General features: G+C 46.3%; 1 protein-coding gene across 5 annotated transcripts in view; it reads left to right on the forward strand.

The window, feature by feature from the left end:
* The window catches only part of MKLN1 (muskelin 1), a 122785-nt gene that overhangs the window by 49857 nt on the left and 66056 nt on the right, over window positions 1–6872 (forward strand). The window lies entirely within an intron of this gene.

Here is a 6872-nt window from a genome sequence, read left to right on the forward strand (position 1 = left end):
AACCTAGTAAGTGACAGGTTTAAGACTAACAGGAGAAAGTACTTTTTTTTGTGTGTGCAATTCTTAGTTAATTTGTGGAATTCATTGACACAGGAGGTGGCATAGGAAGGTTAGCATACCCGGGTTCAGAAAAAGGCTAGATGGACCATAAGTCTGATCCAGTACAGCACTTGTATGCTAATGGATGCTGAAATTGGGTGCAGTGTTTCGGGACCACTCTGTCTTGAGAGCTGCTCTTAATGTCTCAACGGGTAGGAGGTAGTTACAACTGCAGGCTTCTGCCAGGAGACCCGCCATACTCTCCAGGGCAGACGAGACCATGCATCTGGTTTGTGCTTGCAATAGACCCTGCTTCTCCTTCCCTACCTGGCTGAATGCCTGCAGAGTAGGAGGAGCCTGGATGGGGTACAAGGGGAAAACACTGGCTGGAACAGCAGCTTTCACATCTCCTTTCTTCTCTGAGTTTGTTATACCTGTTCCCTTAGCAGGCGTGATGGGAAAAGGCACTAGGAAGTGACATAGGCCCTAAGAGGAAGCCACAGGCTGGAGAAGAGATCTCTGGGTTGAGAAATGCTGGGAAGCACCTAATGAAGGGGAACTGGAGAAAAGGCAAGGACGATGGCTGGGTACTGAGAAAGTGAAGGAGATGGACAGTAAAGAGTATCTTGGGGAAGAACGAAGGGTCCTCGAACGAGAGGGAAACAATGGGGTAATTTTTTAGAAAAAGGCTGAAGGAGCATAAGGAGAACTTGGCACAGGAGAGCCTCAAGCTTCGAAGAGAGAGGTTGGAGGTGTTGGAGCTTGTGGGAAATGGTCTGAGAAGAGTTTGGACAGAGTAGGAGGAAACATGGAGCTCGGGAAGGTCCACAACATAATTTGAGTTGTTATTGCTGAGCGACTGCTGAAGAAGAGCGTACACACCAATGTAACAAACTGGCTGTTATACTCGTAAACAAGTATTGTCTGTCTTTCTAATGAACTCTGAGCAAACCTGATAAGATAGGAAAAGGTCAGAAGCACAACTCCGTAAGTAAACTCAAAAACAGACTCCAGATGTTCCTGTAAAAAGAACATCAAATGTTCATAAACAAGTTGCTAAAAGGAAATGTCTGACATGGAGTTGTTGAAAATATTCAAATAGATTCCAAGAGAACTTGTTTTCCTTTCATATTGGAGCATGCAAGTTCTATTTCTGTCTCTCTAATGCTTATTTGGCACAGGTTTTCAATACCCCCTGAATAATTAAACTGTTTAGCTAAAACAAGAGCAAAATACAATTATTGTCCTGAATTAATGTAACCTAAAGGGTTAGATTACTGTCCGAGCCCCCAAGGTCTGGAACAGCCTGCCACCGGAGGTGGTTCAAGCGCCTTCATTGAACACCTTCAAGATGAAACTGGATGCTTATCTTGCTGGGATCCTATGACCCCAGCTGACTTCCTGCCCTTTGGGCGGGGGGCTGGACTCGATGATCTTCCGAGGTCCCTTCCAGCCCTGATGTCTATGAAATCTATGAGATTAAAAAAAAAAAAAACAACCACCAGTTTTAGGACAAAGATGTAACATTAGAAGGAAGATGACAGTGTCACCTATATTTAGGTTGCCTGGCCCTTTCTATTATAGATTTATTCTTGCGACCCTTTTAAAAACCCTCTTTCTTCTGGCTTTTTTTCCTGGGTTGAGAAATACTAGGAGGCAGCTGTGAAGGGGAAATTCCTGCATTGAGACCTCAGTCGAAGGAAATGCCTTTTTGTCCTAATAAATTCCATTTGGGTTTAACTCAGCGTTTTGAGCTACTGAATCACAATTTCTCTTCTGCAGCTTCTGTTGTCAGCAAAAGGTTGGTAGCCTGCCAGAATAACTGGATACTAACAATCTAAAAAGTTGGGCTCACAACGCTGCAACAGCTGCAGAGGCAGATGATACTTTGCTGAAAACTGGGTGCAAGCACTCCGTCTGCTGCCAGAGCAACTGGAGCATGGTGCAAGGCGGGCTGGACTTTTTTCCATTTCCCACCTTGGTTTTAGCGTGTGGAGCCAATGACGCCCCTGCCCTCTATTAGGGCTCTACCTGGGACAGCCTCTGGCCTCCACCTGGATTCAACAACCATTTGTTCTTGCTCTTGTACCCCTACCCGTAACCATCTTTTTTGCATATAATATGATACAACAAGCATAGCGCCAAAGAAAGCATGGTCAGATCTATAAATGTCCTTTGTTCTGGATACTGTTGAACTAGGTTAAGCCTTTAGAGGCAGTGCTATATCAATGGGCAAGACTTGGTAATGATGCAGTAATTTTAGTGGGAAGTTGGTGTCTGAATCCTGTAAGTGACTTTGAAAAACATAGAGCCTGTGTTGTTACAGTCTGTCCTCCAATCTGTTAGATTCATAGATAGTGAGGCTGGAAGGGACCTCAGAAGATCATCGGGTCCAGCCCCCTGCACCAAGCAGGAAAGACAGCGGGGGTTAAGTGACCCCAGCAAGGTGACCGTCCAGTCTGTTCTTGAAGATCTCCAGGGTAGGCAATTGCACCACCTATATGTCAGGGTTAACTGAGAGGCCTTTTTGTGGTCTCTTGTTTTGTCATCAGTTGGAAGCAACATGCCTTGGTGGTGTTTGCTTAGAAACAAGGGCTGTAAAGTATCGTTCAAGTGCAGATTTTTCTTGGAAGAGGTAATATGCTAGCTTAGTAGAAATATTCACAGGAGAACTGGAGCCCATCAGGTGGTCGTATGAAAGACTTCTTTTTCTTGTAAGCCGATAGTTTTCAAAAGTGTTTGAATTTCTTGGAAATCGCAAAGCCTCTAAATTGGGTCAGAACTGTAGAGATTTGAGAGCTCAACCCTAGTAGGTAAATTGGCACCCTGAGTAGAAGGATGATTTGCCCTAGTATTATGGTTAATAAAATTTGTATTACAGAAGCTCCTTGAGACCCCACTTGGGATCAGGGATCAGCTGGGCTATGGGCTATGTGGACATGGAGTCCTCCACCTTTTTCATATCAGAGAGAATGGGTGAGAAAAGAAATACAACATAAGTGCCTGTGTCTCCAGGAGCTACTGTCACCCCCGTTGCACTTCCTGCAGGGACCCCTGCTCCTTTCAGGGGTCTCATGACCCACCTAGAAGCTCCCCAGTTTGTTCCATTGGGTAGTCCTCAGCCCTCTGCCATGGTCTTGGGGTGCCCTGCCACCCCTTGAGATCTTTTTAAGCATGCCACAGGGTGCAAGAATATAAGCCTTGTAAGAAATAAATTGGTTTTTGAAATGGGATACCACTAAATTTAGAAAAGCTGTGGGAGGGTGCTTGGATCTAAAAAGGTTGTGTACCAGGGGCACTTGTACACATGCTGATGTCATGAAGTACACACCCCAAAAATTTCCCTTTGTGTGGCTTAATGGCCTCACATATTACACGTAGGCAAGTTTTGAGAGTTTTAAATGAGTTTGCATCCTTGCAACTTGGAACGTTGCAGCCATTAGTCAGCTCACCCCCGGCCATGGGAGGGGCAAGCAGGCTTTGCCAAAAAAGGGTCAGGCCCTTCGCCACTTCTGCTTTAAGGCAGGCTCCTGTAGCTGGCAGGAGCCTGCTTTAAAGCAGAAGCGGTGGGGGGCCCAATCCTTTCTGTTGTGGAGCCTCCTTACCTGCCCTGGGGCTGAGGGGAGCAAGCTGCCAGCAGGCCGAACAGTCCCTGAGCCGTGGGGTGCCCTGGTCCTTTCCTCTGGTGCTGGCATCCCCCGGGGCTGGATGGGCAGGTTGCTAGCTGGGTGTGTGCTGGCTGAGCTTGTAGGCGCCTGATGCAATTTCCCTGGAGCCCGCCCGGGCTTCCGGTACCTTGCGCACCATCCCTGCTGCCTCGGGGGCAAGTCAACCTGTTCCCAGGCGTTCTGCCGGCCGCAGGTGCCTGCTGAAGGCACAAGCAGAGAGGGGCCCAATCCGTTTCTTCGGTGGAGCCTGCCCGCTTCTCCCATGGCTGGCAGGTGAGCTGACAGATAAATGGCACATATTAATGACCTGCCGGCCGTGGGAGAGATGGGCAGGCCCTGCCAAAACAAACAAAAAGGGATCTAGCCCCTTGCCACTTCTTCCTTTGGCAGGCACCTGTGGCCAACAGGACAATGCCATGTGTATACGGTGGTGGAAAAACGAAACCCACCGTTTCAATTAAAAACTCAGCATTTCAATTTAGGGGGCATAGAATTCAACCCAAGGACTAAACCCCCGTCACGTGGACAGACACCCCAGTGTTTTAAGATCCTGGGGCATATGCCTGACTTGCAGCATGTGAATACACATAAAAGCCACAGGGGTAGCTCTTTCTGATAAGGTTTCTCAAAGTTGTATGGACACTTTTCTGTCTAGGCGTACAAATAATTGGACTATAATTATGTAAGGCAGAAGGCAGGCTGGGTGGTACCTTAAAGAGTCCCTTGTACAGAAAAGCATAAGCTTTTGTAGACTGCAGCCTACATTGTGAGGAGGCTGTAGCCTGCAAAAGGTTAAGTCTTTCTGAATGATTTAATCTTAAGGTACCAGCCTAACACAATTGTCTACTATTATTATTCTGGAAGTATGGCGGCTTCTGTGCCGTTGAACCAAATACCTCTGTCAGTATGAAAGATCCTTTGTTTTCCTAGGCGTGATGCAGGCATGTAGAATTACTGCCCCAAAGATGTTACAGTGTAAACCTTGATCTGGCAAGTCCCTTTTTCCTTTGGGTGTCTGTGTGCACCTGTGTATGCCTCCTCAGGTACTACTCTGATCCTAGCAGCACCTGTACAGTGTGCGTGCACCTGCCTCCCCTTGTGCTCTGCATCGAGGACATAGACAACAGTGGGTTTCTTCTCTTTCCTTTGTTCTTCTCAACCACTTTAGCTTGAGGGCGAGCTTTTGTAGTCTGATCCAGCCCACATTTGGCCTATAGCTGCTCTCAGAACCTGCTTTCTTCACTTTATTTCTTGTTTTGGGGCTTCTTTGGTCAAATGCCAAGTTTTTTTTTTTATGTACTACTTCAGAATGTCTCAGTCGGTGTTCCCCCTTTAAACGCTAGGGCTAGATTTCCAAATAGTTTGGCATCTGACAGCTCCCATTTAGGCATCTGAAAATGCCATTTTGGGAGGTCCTGGATGTTGAGCACTCTTGAAAATTTGGCCTTTATGAACAATAAAAAAAAAAAGACTTTAAAAATAAACGCTTTTTTTGTTCTGACTTAAAATGTTAAAGTTATTCACCTTTCCACTTCTTTTAATGCTTTTTCTGTATTTAGCATGTAATATTCCTCCAAAACTCACCCCTGCCATTCCACATGCAGCGTGGGGCCTTGTTCCCCAACGTGTGGCCCCCTCTGTTGTCTCTTCTGGCCATGACAGATGTACAGGAAGGCAGCAGCAGTCATACCTAAACACCTCGGTTGGAAGATGCCTGTGTTAGACAGCAAGAACAGCTTTGCAGAGGAAAGAATACTTAAGTAAATAGGGGCATTATGCACCATGCTCTGAAGACTGCTGAATGTCAGCATTGCTGGATTTTGAGTGGGAGCCAGGGGTTACTAGTCTTGCAAGAGTAAAAGTGCTTAGGGCTCGGGCCCTATTCCCACGTGGTATAGAAGGCACTCGGTAGCATAGGTTGTTGTAGGCTAAATTAAGGGTCACTTCTGTCTCTTTGTTTTATATGTGCTACCATGACAGTAAACTGACCCTGGCCCTACAGTGTCTAGCAGAGACCACTGTTTTGGCCCCATCTTATTAAAATTAATGTTCTGTGATGTCTTATTAGGACTTGTAATCTTATTTTACTTTGATCTTGTAGAAAGCTTGTTTATAAGCAGTTCTCTAAGGCATGAGGCAGTATACTAAAGCAGGGCTGTCTAACTTGTAAACAGCCAGGGGATGGTTGCCTTATTAGCTGCACTAATGGGGGCCGCATGCCCAGGGGCCACACCAGTAGGAGTCAGGGGCTGTGTGCTGTACTGTTGCCCCTGCCACCATTGCACCGTGCCTCCATATTGGCTCCCCCTGCTGCGCTGCATGCCCATGTGGCCTCAGATCCCTGTGCCTCACACTAGAAGTGGGTAGTAATATTTTTCAGACCAAAAAACCCCCAGCTTTTTGCTTACCAGAAAGGAGTAGTTAGTCTGCTTTTAATTTCAGCTGGATAATGTAGGAGTCATAGAAGACTCATGAATAGAAGATTGTTGAAAAGCAAACTTGCTTTTAATCCCAATCTGGTGAAATGGGAGAAGCATGTGTAGTGGGAACATGGATACTAAGGCAACTTGTTCAGCTAATGGACTATTTTAAATTGAAGGTACCATTTGGATGTCCTAAGACCTTTTTGGCAGGAATTGCATGTATTTTTGTACTGAAACATTTATACTCAGTTTGGTTGCAGATACTGCTTGAAAGAGCTCCAGGTTGCTCCCTCCCCTCCCCTCCCCTCCCCTCCCCTCCCCTTCCCTCCTCTGTGGCATTTGGGTTTTGAAAAAACTGTCTAGGAAGCCTAAATAATATATGTGATCCATGAATGCTCCAAAGGGTTTGGGTTGTATCCTTGTTGGTCTAAGGACATAGGCAGTCATGAAATTCAGTTTAGACCTCATAGTGGGGCCAAGAGGATTGTACTTTAATGTTGGGAGTAAGGATATCTTGAGGTTCTAATGCTTACATTGCTGCGTTGCCCCACCAGCAAGGATCCAGAAAAGGACCTGGGAATTGCAGTGGACTGTAAAATGAAGAATATGTCAATCTCTAATTGGCCTTGTCAGCTACGAACTGATTCATCAGGCATCCAGCTAGACCTACGTGTCCACCGCCATCCAGAGGATCGGTGGTTGCCTACAAACTGAATATGAGCCAACAGTGTGCTCAACTGTC

This window comes from Alligator sinensis, unplaced genomic scaffold (genome assembly GCF_000455745.1).
Source record: "Alligator sinensis unplaced genomic scaffold, ASM45574v1 scaffold268_1, whole genome shotgun sequence".
NCBI classification, from domain to species: Eukaryota; Metazoa; Chordata; order Crocodylia; family Alligatoridae; genus Alligator; species Alligator sinensis.